The sequence below is a fragment of the Balaenoptera musculus genome, chromosome 2 (assembly GCF_009873245.2).
Source record: "Balaenoptera musculus isolate JJ_BM4_2016_0621 chromosome 2, mBalMus1.pri.v3, whole genome shotgun sequence".
Taxonomy (NCBI): Eukaryota; Metazoa; Chordata; class Mammalia; order Artiodactyla; family Balaenopteridae; genus Balaenoptera; species Balaenoptera musculus.
Window position 1 is genome coordinate 139,826,347 of NC_045786.1, and position 14,535 is coordinate 139,840,881.

The 14,535-nt window shown below is 34.4% G+C and overlaps 1 protein-coding gene and 1 pseudogene across 5 annotated transcripts in view; one reads left to right on the plus strand and one right to left on the minus strand.

Moving 5' to 3' along the window:
* The window catches only part of FUT8 (fucosyltransferase 8), a 316,618-nt gene that overhangs the window by 116,548 nt on the left and 185,535 nt on the right, over positions 1–14,535 (plus strand). The window lies entirely within an intron of this gene.
* Positions 10,296–10,738, minus strand: LOC118890812 (annotated as a pseudogene).

A 14,535-nucleotide genomic window follows, 5' to 3' on the forward strand; every position in this document is an offset into this window, starting at 1 on the left:
CCTCAGTTTCCTCATCTTCAAAATGAAGATAGTGCCTGCCTTACAAAGCACTGGTAAGAATTAATTGAGGAAATGCATGCAAAGTGCCCGGCTCATATTTGGCATGCACCAGTGTTACTTCTCCTCCTAGTTCCTTTCAGCATCAGTAGTAATATCTGGTTCCAGTCTTTGAATTCACTAGTTACTCGTCATGAGATCATTGTAAAATCAAATTATTTTGTCTCTCCGAGTCTAATTTTCCTTTGACATAAGATCATTAATACTCATGTTGTAAAGTTGTGGTTGTAATTCATTTCCTCATATAGTCTAGGAGGTCTCTGTTGAATCTAAATCTGAATGTTAAACTGCTAAAAACTTATATAAATATGTGAGTTTTACTGGTTAGATCTTTTGGACACTAAATCCAGAGTATTTTTTAAGGAATATATAGTAGGAGGAATGTAATAAGGAAAAGTAAATCTCTAGGTTTTTTTTTTTTTAATGGAAGGACTCTCTACACTAGCTTACTTAATTTTTGCTTAATATAATTCATTGGGAAAGTAGGGAAATTATGGATTGAAGAATTTATTTTCGCTTGAAATATTGGGTTGACCGAAAGGTTTGTTCGGTTTTTTTCCATAGGCTGGCTCTATTATTGCTTAGTTGTCTTTAACTTCATTCGAAACAATTTTGTTAGATTGTATATGACAGCTGTCATATCAGTGTGCATTTAAAAAAAGACTTATCAAAATTGGTGAATTTTTGTGTAGCCATTTTAATATTGAAAATGGAAGAAAAAAAGCAACATTTTCGGCATATTATGCTCTATTATTTCAATTAAGGTAAAAACACAACTGAAACGCAATAAATAGATTTGTGCAGTGTATGGAGAAGGTGCTGTGACTGATCGAACATGTCAAAAGTGATTTGTGACATTTCGTGCTGGAGATTTCTCGCTGGACGGCGCTCCACGGTCGAGTAGACCAGTTGAAGTTGATAGCGATCAAATTGAGACATTAATTGAGAACAGTCAACATTATACCATGCAGGAGATAGCCAACATACGCAAAATATCCAAATCAAGCACTGAAAATCATTTGCACCAGCTTAGTTATGTGAATCACTTTGATGTTTGGGTTCCACATAAGTTAAGCAAAAAAAACCTTCTTGACTATTTCTGCATGTGATTCTCTACTGAAACGTAATGAAGATGTTCTGTTTTTAAAACAAATTGTGACGGCCGATGAAAGTGGGTACTGTGCAATAATGTGGAATGGAAGAGATCGTGAGTCAAGTGAAATGAACCACCACCAACCACACCAAAGGCCGGTCTCCATCCAAAGAAGGTGATATTGTGTATATGGTGAGATTGGAAGGGAGTCCTCTATTATGAGCTTCTTGTGGAAAGCCAAACGATTAATTCCAACAAGTACTGCTCCCAATTAGACCAACTGAAAGCAGCACTCTACGAAAAGCGTCCAGAATTAGTCAACAGAAAACATATAATCTTCCATCAGGATAATGCAAGCCCGCATGTTTCTTTGATATCCAGGCAAAAACTGTTAGAGCTTGGCTGGGAAGCTGTGATTCATCCACCGTATTCACCAGATATTACACCTTCGGATTTCAATTTATTTTGGTCTTTACAAAGTTCTCTTAATGGAGAAAGTTTCAATTCCCTGGAAGACTGTAAAAGGCACCTGGAACAGTTCTTTGCTCAAAAAGATAAAAAGTTTTGGGAAGATGGAATTATGAAGTTGCCTGAAAAATGGCAGAAGGCAGTGGAACAAAAGGGTGAATATGTTGGTCAGTGAAGTTCTTGGTGAAAATGAAAGCGTATCTTTTATTTTTACTTAAAAACCAAAGGCACTTTATGGCCAGCCCAATAGCTGCTTCTAGAAAGAATATACATAGAGCACTATGTTAGGGAGTCCAAACACTTGAATGTACCTATTTCTTTGCTTTTGTTCTTTTTATCTTAGGTGACTTTATTTTAAGATGAGACTTCAGTGTACAGTAATGGTTTTATGGGCAGATCTTGGAAAATTATTCAGTACTGAAAATTTTCTGGTTTGATAATTATCAGAGAAAGAATAATAAACCAGTATTAAAATTTAATACTAAATTTTAGTTGGTAAATTAAGGTCAAGACTCATAAATGAATCATGTTAAATGAGTTATGAATTAGATCAGTATTATTGGTGAACTTAGCTATGTGTTAAATCAGTATAATTTCTTTGACATAATCACAGAATAGGAATTGATGTATATGTGGTATATTGTATTGAAGGGTTGTAGATTGATGAACTGGGAAGTTTGTATTTTAGCGGTGTTATAATTCCATGAATTTCAGTTAGGTTTATTGGAATATGAATCACTTTTATAAAAACCAGCAGCAAAATATTATTGCTTTTATATTCTGTAGCAGTTGAGTCAGCTTTTGTATGTAATCAGATGAATGTAAATGTAAACTTTAACTTATTTTCTTACACATTTCCCAAAATTTAGGAAATAATTAGCATACAGAGTGTTAATTACTTTTAAGAATTCCCAGTTTATCATTTTATTTGACGTTATGTAGCTCCTTATTAGATGCTTATTGACAACCCTGAAAATGTTGCACAAAGTAGAGAATAGTCTTTGCATGCATAGTCTTTACCTGCAAGAAAAAGAATAGAAGAAAATACAATAAAAACTGAATTGCAAAAACACTGAGTGAAGACAAGCTTCTGCTGAGAAAATGGATATGAATTTATGTGTGAATGTTAGGGATATATGGATATGTTGATTATGGCCACGTTTAGTATTTTTGTTGTAAAGCAAAGGATTTACAGAGTTAGATTAAATGCATTATGGGTATGGCTGAGATCAAAATAACTTTATTTTCTTCAAGGATTTTTTTGTTTTTGTTTTTTGGGGTTTTTTTTTGTGGGGGGTATTGTGTTTGTTTTTTAAAAAGCCAGATACTTCAGTATAAAACTGGGTAATAATTTAAACTACATTTTTCTTAATAATTTAGAACAATTAGAATTCTGTAATTGTACATTTACAAGGTATTATTTGGACAAGTCATTCATAAAGTAATATGATTTATATATTTTTCTCCTTTTTTATTATGGTAAAATATACATAACAAAATTTACCATTTAACCATTTAAAGTATATAATTCAGTAGTGTTAAGTACATTCACATTGTTGTGTAAACATCACCACTATCCATCTCTAGAACTTTTTCATCATTCTGAATAAAACTCTGTACCTATTAAATACTAACTTCCCATTCTTCCTGACCCCCAGCCCCTGTAACATGGGGTTGCTATCCAAAATATATAAATAGCTCATACAGCTCAACATCAAAAATACAAACAACCCAATAAAAAATGGGCAGATGATCTGAATAGATATTTTTCCAAAGAAGACATATAGATGGCTAACAGACACATGAAAAGATGCCCAACATTGTTAATTATCAGAGAAATGCAAATCAAAACTTCAATGAAATATCACCTCAAACCTGTCAGAATGGCTATCATCAAAAAGAATACAAATAAATATTGGTGAGGATGTGGAGAAAAGAGAACCCTCGTACATTGTTGGTGGGAATTATAAATTGGTGCAGCCACTGTGAAAAAGAGTATGGAGGTTTCTCAAAAAACTAAAAATAGAACTACCATATGACCCAGCAATTCTACTCCTAGGTACATATCCAAAAAAAACGAAAACACTAATTTGAAAAGATACATGCACTGCAATGTTCATGGCAGCATAATTTACAATTGCTAAGATATGGAAGCAGCCTTAGTGTTCATCAACAGAAGAATGGATAAAGAAGATACAGTATGCGTGTGCGCGTGCACACAGACACACAGACACACACACACACACACACACACACACACACAATGGAATGCTACTCAGCCATAAAAAAGAATGAAATTTTGTCATTTGCAACAACATGGATGGAGTTGGAGGATATTATGGTAAGTGAAATAAATCAGAGAAAGACAAATACTGAATGTTGTCACTTATATGTGGAATCTAAAAAATAAACGAGTGAATATAACAAAAAGAAACAGACTCCCAGATATAGAGAGCAAACTAGTGGTTACTAGTGGGAGAGGGACGGTGGAAGGGAGGGGCAATATAGGGTCTAGGGGATTAAGAGGTACAAACTACTATGTATAAAATAAGCTATATGGATGTATTGAACAGCACAGGGAATATAGCTGATATTTTATAATAACTATAAATGGAGTATAATCTTTAAAAATTGTGAATCACTGTGTTATACACCTGAAACTTATATAGTATTGTACATCAACTAAACCTCAGTAAAAAAAAATCAAAATAATGAAAAAAAAAAAAAAAAAAAACCACTTAACTCCACATTCTCCCTGACCCTAGGCCCTTTAACCACTATTCTGTCTCTGAATTTGACTACTCTAGGTTCCTTATGTGAGTTGAATCATACAATATTTGTCCTTTTGTGATTGACTTCTTTCACTTAGCGTAGTGTCTTCAAGGTTCATCCATGTTGTACCATGTATCAGAATTTCATTCTTTTTAAGACTAATATTCTGTTTTATGCATGTACCACATTTTGTTTATCCATTTATCCATCAATGGACATTTGGGTTGTTTCTACCTTTTGGCAGTTGTGAATAATGTTGCTATGAACATTGGTGTGCAAATGTCTGTTCAACTGTGGTCATGTATTTTTATATATATTTTAACATTTAAAGATATTTGAGGTAATGAAATTCTCTTTGAATGGACTACATGAATATCTGTATTTTCACTGGTATCAGTGAATATTTATTGAATACTTGTTGTGTATTCTAAGGGATATAAAGAGAGTATTTATTGAATACTTACTGTGTATTGGGGATATAAAGAGTAATAAAACCATGATACTATTTCTGAAGAACTTACAATCTGATGAGAATAATAGGGTGTGTTTATGAAAACACAACAACCTGGTAGCATATACTTTTTGAAGCTGAAGAGATGTTCACAATCTGATCCAAACCAGCATCCTCTCACGCTAAGATTTTTGCATGTCATCCTAACCAGTTAAGAGGCAAAATACATGGCCATAATCGACAAGCATGTTCCATTCAAACACGTGTATTTAATACATGAATTTAACATTCAAGCATAAATTTTGGAGTGATCATACTAAAATGGAAGTTGGATCATGACACTCTCCAAAACAGCCTTTTCCAATAACAACATCCTTCGAATGACTTATATCTTTTTGTCCAAACTCCTACCTTAACTCTGACTTAATCTCCTATCTCCACCTCTACCTTGAGTTGGATAAATTTTTGTTGTGGATATATTTCTTATGCATGTAAAAAGGCTTAAGTGTAAGTGAGTAAAATGCAGAAGGATGAACTCTATATGTGTCTCAAGGTTCTTTCGAGGCTTATGATTCTAATTTAATCCCTATAGTACCTGGATTTCCAGATGATAGAAAACAGAATTAGCATGTCTAGCGATTTCTCAACAGATCTATTTCATAATAATTTAAAAGACCAAAATCTGATTGGAATAAAAACATTTTGGTGTGTTTTGATGTTTCAGTGGTATTTTTCCCTCTCTCGGAGTATTTTTTCTGGAAAAGCAAAATTAATCTTTTGTGAATTCAGTCATAATTTTTCAGTTTAGTTGGATTTTTAAGGTTTTTCTGGGTGCACCAGCTGGACCTTTTGGATACTACTCTTTTTCCACTGAAATGTTAGAAAGACCAAAGGAAGACCTACAACCAGCTGTTAGATTCACGTTTCCTTTGGATGATGTTTTGAAGTTCAAAAAAGGAACTTTGAGAATTTTAAACACAGCTGAGCAGAGTTTCCAAGAGGTAACATTGTAACACTACTTTTTTTCCTCCATATTTATTTTCTTGACTCCCAGTAGAGATCCTGAATGCTGAGTGGTGAAGACGTTTATAGGCTCATTACTTTCTAGGGCAAAAAAAAAATGAAAGAACTAATTTCAAAGTTAAAACTTAAAAAAAAGGAGATAATTGTAGAAGTGAGGAAGGATGAATGAACAAGGATGATCATCCATTCATTCAGCGCATATATGAAAGTCTACTATGTACCAGACACTCCACTAAACACTGGAAACAAAGCAATGAATAAAATAGGATCAGTACCTACACTCATGGAACTTAGATTGCCTGGAACAGTGAGTAGAACATAATAGGGTCTTAAAAATAATTTGAATAAATGAATTTCTGTATTGTGGAGAAGAATTTGGGGGTAAGGGGCATTTTAGTGAAGAAGTGTGGAGTGTCCTGTTCATTGTATTTGAGATATTTCATTTAAAAAATGGAAACAAGTAAAATATCTATTAATGGGAAAAATGATATAGTTATGGTAATACATAGAATGTAATACACTGGAGCCCTTAAAAATAATGACATATATAGATGTATGTTGGCTAACATAAAAGATATTCTTTACCTAATGTCAAATTAAGCAAAGTAGGCTGTAGAATAGGATGTATGAACGATTCCTTTAATCTAAGATTATTTACATTTGTGTAAAATATCTTGAGAGATGGTGGAGAAATGGTAATAAGGAATTATTCTTTCTAGGAGGTAAGTTTCCTGTGATCTTCCCTTTATCTTTTATGTATTTCTGTCTTTTGTTTTGTAGTGACTATTTAAAAATAAGCTAATTTTAAATGTTTTGGGATAAATTGATTTTTTTTTTTAAATCAAGCTTTATTACTTATCTTTTGGCACTACAGTCAATAGTTCACAGAATGCGTTGCTTCGAGCGACTCAAGATTACCAGGGAATCCTCCACAACAAACACAACCCCACATACAACATTTACTACAGAGGAATAGATCCAAGAGAATGAGTCTTTCCATAAAGCAAATCTCAACTCTTATCTGAACAGCCAGACTCTGTATTTTTGTAGTGGCTTTAGTCAGGCAAATCTATCATCATTCATTACTCAGAACATGTAAAAAAATTATAAGGCAGTTCTCAATTCTTCCCCAACATCTTTATTAAACCCCTGATTCATTGCTTATGGATGCTCAGCTCATGTACAGTGTTGCAAGCTCCATCTCAGCCCATCTTAATTCAAATTGAAAAACAAAGTTTGGTTCATGCATCCTGAGTCATCCAGGAACCTAATTCCAAAGTAAGAGGACAAACAGTGCTTCCTGGTTCAATATAACATGTGTTAACAGTCCTAATCCCAGACGCTAAGCTACCTCCGATGCAACTTGGGACTGACTTAGCCCATTCTACACCAGGCATTTCTTCTGAATTTATAATTACTTCACAAGCTGACTAAGGCAAAACAAACATAACCCAGTCCTGCATGTGAGGGTTTGGGCCTCATTTATTAACTGCTACTTTAAAGGTGACCTTGAGTCTTTGCTTCTCCTGGGAATTATTCTGAACGGGGGCAGCATGTGGGGAGAGGGGGATAAATTGATTTTTAAAAAAATGTTTTTAAACTTAATATCTGTATCAGTAAACATGTTACTGGTCGATGGTCCGTTGTCCTGTAAATGTAAAAAATCTATCTAAGGAATTCTGCATTTTGTTTCTGGAAGAATATAATTAACCAGAAGGAAATGATTACATTTAACATTTACTGTTAACACTCAGAAGGTATAGTTTTAAAATGAACAATAATGTTTCTTTAATGTATGTAATGGTTGAAAAATATTTAGTAGTAATTTTAATTTTGTTTTGTAGATACTTTGAGGAATGTCTACATAATTAGATGGTGGAGAACTGAGAAAATTCTTAGGTTTTTTATGTATATGAAAACTTAGTCTGGATGTAGTTATTAATAGATATTATATTGAACTGCATTTTATATCTGACGATTTGTTTTTGCCCTCTCCTTTGCTTAGTATGACTTCTAAGTTTCTTAATTAGGGGAGAGAACATATGGATTTGGGGAGTCCTGATTACATCTGGTCAATATTCTTAGGTTTTCAAAGTATAATCGTGCAGATCATATTGTTACGTCATGACTGTTTTCTTAATTTCTTGCAATAACTTGTGTTTGTATCAGGAGAAATTAATGGACTCGTGAAAAATGTTCCATTCTACACATAGATTGTTTGTAACAAACTCATTTTATTAGAAATACTGTAGCAACTTTACTTTTTTTTAATCCTTTGGAGGATCATGTTGACTCTAGTTATTGGAGTTCCAAATGATATGTGATTGAATATGAAAACTTGTCTCAGGGTCTGTTTATCTTTTTTAAATGATATTGTTAAATAATTGTTTAAATGATCATGTTAACCTTTAAAGGTTAACATTTGGGTTAACATTATTTAGGTATAAATGAAAGTATTATTCCTTCAAAATAAAAGTTTTTGTCAGGCCACAAAGTCCCTTGGACTGTGATATGCTAAATTTGAAACAGTTTTTTTCCCTAGATATTTAGCTATGTGCCATAATTGTATAAAATCTTCACACACTGAGCATACAAAGCAAAGACATCAAACTATAAACTTTAGAAGGTGATTTTTTAGATCGTTTCTCTCTTTCTCTCTCTTTTTTTTTTTTTTTACTTTTTATTTCTGAAAAGTAAGATGCCTGTTCCAGTTTAGTGAATGTGGTAATATCAAATACAGGTAGAATGGTACATTTCATCTTGTCTTCATTTTTTAAGGTGAGCTAGTTTATAGAATGGAGAATAAATCATTTTGTTACATGTTGACTCCCTTCTAGTATAAAAATATTAATCTTTTTAGCAGTAAGTCATTCTATTGTAAATACTTTAAAATGTTTAAAAGTAATTTATAAAAAAGGAATTATAGAAAAACTGAAACAATGCCTAAATTAATACCATATACATGAATGATAGATAGAATTTATAATTGGTATTTTGTTACAAAAGACATGTATTTGGATAAAAACATTGTGTACGTTAGTCTAAATGAAATGGATGGCTTCTCATAATACTTGTACTTTCCTTTATTGTACTCATTTATTTATTATTCAGCAATATTTATTAAGTGTCTGCTATATTATAGACACTGTTCTAGATTCTGAGTGATACCAGTCAACAAAATAGAAATTATTGATCTCATGGAGCTTATACACTTGTGGAGAGAAAGAAACTAAACAAATATGTATGTCAGATGGTGATAAATGTTCTAGAGAAAGGTTACTACATCAAGTAAGGTAATAGGGAATGTCAGAGTGGGGAGTGTACCATTTTTATATAGAATGGTCAGGGAAGGTTTCACTGAGAGGGTGACACTGAATTTGATGAGGGAAGAACTATGGTGGATATTTGGGCAAGTGTGTTTCAGACAACAAGTTCAAAAGCCCTGTGTTGGGTACAGGCTCAGCATATTTAGAAACCTAAAAAATTAATTGTGTAATTTTTTCTTTCCCAGTAGATTCTAAGGTCCACTAAAACAGTGGGGAAAGGCCGTCTCTGTCTTGCTCATCATTGTATCCTTGGTACTCAGTATAGTGCCAAACACATGGTAGGCAGTGGGCCAGTGAATAACTATGGTTGAATTCATGAATGATGAGGGGAAATTTTGGAGGAATCCTTATTTTTTTAAAATTAAGCTCATACTGCTAAGATATTTAGAGCTTCAAAGGTCTTCTTAGGTGGAAAACGAGAGCTCTTGAGGAAGAATGATTCTTCTAAAGGTCACTGTTCATTATGGTAGCATTCTTGTGATGGCAATGATTTTTCTCTCTTATTCTAGCTATTGATAGGGGATCCTTTGTTTAGATGAATGGTCTGGACATGGGAAGATACTTGCTGTGGAAGACCTCCTTGCAGTAGAATCTGGACTCAAATAACTGGGTTGAAATTCCTGTTTGACACTTGCTCGCTGTGTGACCCTCCCCCTTTATTTCCTTTTAATTGCCCTGGTTTTCTTATCTGTAAGACAGATGCTGTTATTTCAATTGCAGTATTCTCTTAAACATTTTCCCTTGCATATTGGGATTTTTCTCATTAATCTTCTAATATACCACTCATGTAGACTTTTTTTTTTTTTTTTTTTTTTTTTAAGGAAGTTACATTTAAGAAAATAGGACTTTGGAATCAGACATACTTGGGTTCTATAAAAGCTCACTTTTTAAAGTTATTTGTTAACATGTGTCAGAGTTTTATCTAACTAATGAGGGAACAATCAGGAAGACCAAAGAACTGCTACTAAGAGTATCTGAGCATCAGGAGTTCATGTATTCATTTAGGAAAGGGATGCCAAGATAAAATTGCAAAGCTACACAGAAGTCTCATTAACTTTCTGAAGGAAAAGGAAGCCATATCACCTTGGAAACTTGGAATGTGAAACAGTGAGTTCAATTTATATATCATCATGGTCTTTATCATCATCTCCAGTATCAGCAAACTGGATTGTGTCATCATCTCCAGCACCAAATATATCTTTTTCATTGATTTTAGCATGTTTTGGAAGCTTGCCATATGCCTTCAGACTTACAGCTTTATCTGCATTGTATTTTGAAATTACATCAGCTTTGTTATCCTGATAGTCAGGCAGACCAACCAATAAAATATCTGAGGTATTTATTTAAACCATTTTCCTCATTTTTCCTTTGATTTGGCATAGCCTCTTTACACATCAAAGCACATTGCTTCTGCTCATTCATTTCCCAACATTCTGATTACCTGAGCATACTCTTATTCATACGCTTTACACACCAACCTTTTTTGGATTCATTTTCTTTCTTACCCTTGCACCTGTTTTTACCTTCTTTACCTTTATTCTTGGGCATGGCAATGCTTCCCAGCATCCCAAATTCCTTTCCTGTGGTGGCAGTGGCGGCTGCTCCTTTGAGTGGCACACGGAACAAAGTAGCACGTGGTAATATGGAACCACGTGTGTGGGACAGTTTTGAGACTGAGCTTTTCTAAGACATACTTAGCAGCATCAAAATTCTTTTCTTGCCTCTTCCCTTTCTGTGTATGTTAATATTCTTAAGGTTTTCTGGGGCAGGTATAGAGTGATCTTCACTCTTATGCTTTCTTAGCCTTATTACTAAGGTGGACCTCTGTGCTTTTGTCTTTACTGAATGACTCAAGTATTCAATGAGGACTTTTTATCTTGTTTGTGAGAACTTGGATGATTCCTGGCCCTGTGTAAGCTGGGAATTATTCACCTTTTATTACCTGGCAATTATTCTTTCCCAGAAGTTGTTTTTGCTCAACCTTAACTTGCATATGCAAATTGGTATTCAGGTAAAATTTAAGTGGAAATTACCCCCCGCCCCCCTTAAAAAAATTGGTCTTTGCATTGCTCTCTGACTTCAGGATTTCCCTCCCCCCGCCCCGCCCCCCACCAAATAATTGCTACTTTGGCCTTTCTGTGCTCTGACCTCACCTGTCTTTTCTTTTTTTTCTTTTTATTTGGAATTTATGGCTGAGACTGGCATCATAAATATATGATGCATCAGTATATGATGGTATTGAAAGCTGTGAGAGTGAATTCAACTTAGAGATGAGTCTACGTAGAACACACTCCAGAGTTCAGAGATCAGAGAGTTGAGGGGAGATAAGCAAAGGTGGGGAATCAGGTGGAGGAACACTGGGAGAGAGTGGGCCATAGATGCCAATTAAAAGAAAAGAGGGGAGATATGAAGGAGGAAGATATAAATCAGTTCAAATATTTCAGGTAATTAAGATGAGGACTGCAAATTTTTTTTTTGAATTTTATTTTTTACACAGCAGGTTCTTATTAGTTATTTATTTTATACATATTAGTGTCTATATGTCAGTCCCAATCTCCCAATTCATCTCACAACCACCACCACCAACCCCTCCTGCTTTCCCCCATTGGGGTCCATATGTTTGTTCTCTACATCTGTGTCTCTATTTCTGCCTTGCAGACCGGTTTGTCTGTACCATTTTTCTAGATTCCACATATATGCGTTAATATACGATATTTGTTTTTCTCTTTCTGACTTACCTCATTCTGTATGACAGTCTCTAGATCCGTCCACGTCTCTACAAATGACCGAAATTCGTTCCTTTTTATGGCTGAGTAATATTCCATTGTATGTATGTACCACATCTTCTTCATCCATTCGTCTGTCGATAGGCATTTAGGTTGATTCCACGACCTGGCTATTGTAAATAGTGCTGCAGTGAATATTGGGGTGCATGTGTCTTTTTGAATTACGGTTTTCTCAGGGTATACGCCCAGTAGTGGGATTGTGGGGTCATATGGTAATTCTATTTTTAGTTTTTTAAGGAACGTCTGTACTGTTCTTCATAGTGGCTGCATCAATTTACATTCCCACCAACAGTGCAAGAGGGTTCCCGTTTCTCCACACCCTTTCCAGCATTTATTGTTTGTAGATTTTCTGATGATGCCCATTCTAACTGGTGTGAGGTGATACCTCATTGTAGTTTTGGTTTGCATTTCTCTAATAATTAGTGATGTTGAGCAGTTTTTCATATGTCTCTTGGCCATCTGTATGTCTTATCTGGAGAAATGTCTATTTAGGTCTTCTGCCCATTTTTTGATTGGGTTGTTTGTCTTTTTAATATTGAGCTTTATAAGCTGTTTGTATATTTTGGAGACTAGTCCTTAGTCCGTTGATTTGTTTGCAAATATTTTCTCCCATTCTGAGGGTTGTCTTTTCATCTTGTTTATAGTTTCCTTTGCTGTGCAAAAGCTTTGAAGTTTCATTAGGTCCCATTTGTTTATTTTTGTTTTTATTTCCATTACTCTAGGAAGTGGGTCAAAAAGGATCTTGTTGTGATTTATGTCAAAGAGTGTTCTTCCTATGTTTTCCTCTAAGAGTTTTGTAGTGTCTGGCCTTACATTTAGGTGTTTAATCCATTTTGATTTACTTTTGTGTATGGTGTTAGGAAGTGTTCTAATTTCATTCCTTTACATTAGCTGTCCAGTTTCCCCAGGACCACTTATTGAAGAGACTGTCTTTTCTCCATTGTATATCCTTGCCTCCTTTGTCGTAGATTAGTTGACCATATGTGCGTGGGTTTATCGCTGGGCTTTCTATCCTGTCCATTGATCTATATTTCTGTTTTTGTGCCAGTACCATATTGTCTTGATTACTGTAGCTTTGTAAGATAGTCTGAAGTCAGGGAGTCTGATTCCTCTAGCTCTGTTTTTTTTTTCCCTCAAGATTGCTTTGGCTGTTTGGGGTCATTTGTGTCTCCATACAAATTTTAAGATTTTTTTGTTCTCATTCTGTAAAAAATGCCACTGGTAATCTGATAGGGATTGCACTGAATCTGTAGATTGCTTTGGGTAGTATAGTCATTTTCACAATATTGATTCTTCCAATCCAAGAACATGGTATATCTCTCCATCTGTTTGTGTCATCTTTGATTTCTTTCATCAGTGTCTTATAGTTTTCTGAGTACAGGTCTTTTGTCTCCCTAGGTAGGTTTATTCCTAGGTATTTTATTGTTTTTGTTGCAGTGGTGAATGGGATTGTTTCCTTAATTTCTCTTTCTGATCTTTTGTTCTTAGTGTATAGGAATGCAAGAGATTTCTGTGCATTAATTTTGTATCCTGTAACTTTACCAAATTCATTGATGAGCTCTAGTTGTTTTCTGGTGGCATCTTTAGGATTATCTATGTATAGTATCATGTCATCTGCAAACAGTGATAGTTTTCTCCTTCTTTTCCAATTTGTATTCCTTTTATTTCTTTTTCTTCTCTGATTGCTGTGGTTAGGACTTCCAAAACTATGTTAAATAATAGTGGCGAGAGTGGACATCCTTGTCTTGTTCCTGATCTTAGAGGAAATGCTTTCAGTGTTTCACCATTGAGAATGGCGTTTGCTGTGGGTTTGTCGTATATGGCCTTTATGAGGTTGAGGTAGGTTCCCTCTATGCCCGCTTTCTGGAGATTTTTATCATAAACGGGTGTTGATTTTGTGAAAAGCTTTTTCTGCATCTATTGAGATGATCATATGGTTTTCTTCATTTTGTTAATATGGTGTATCACATTGATTGTTTTGTGTAGATTGGGGAATCCTTTCATCCCTGGGATAAATCCCATTTGATCATGGTGTATGATCCTTTTAAAGTGTTATTGGATTGTATTTGCTAGTATTTTGTTGAGGCTTTTTGCATCTATATTCATCAGTGATATTAGTCTATAATTTTCTTTTTTGTAGTATCTTTGTCTGGTTTTGGTATCAGGGTGATGGTGGCCTCATAGAATGAGTTTGGGAGTGTTCCTTCCCTGCAATTTTTTGGAAGAGTTTGAGAAGGATGGGTGTTAGCTCTTCTCTAAATGTTAGATAGAATTCACTTCTGAAGCCATCTGGTTCTGGACTTTTGTTTGTTGGAAGATTTTTAATCACAGTTTCAATTTCGTTACTTGTGATTGATCTGTTCATGTTTTCTATTTCTTCCTGGTTCAGTCTTAGAAGGTTATACCTCTAAGAATTTGTCCATTTCTTCCAGGTTGTCCATTTTATTGGCATAGAGTTGCTTGTAGTAGTCTCTTAGGATGCTTTGTATTTCTGTGGTGTCCATTGTAACTTCTCCTTTTTCATTTCTAATTTTATTGATTTGAGTCCTGTCCCTCTTT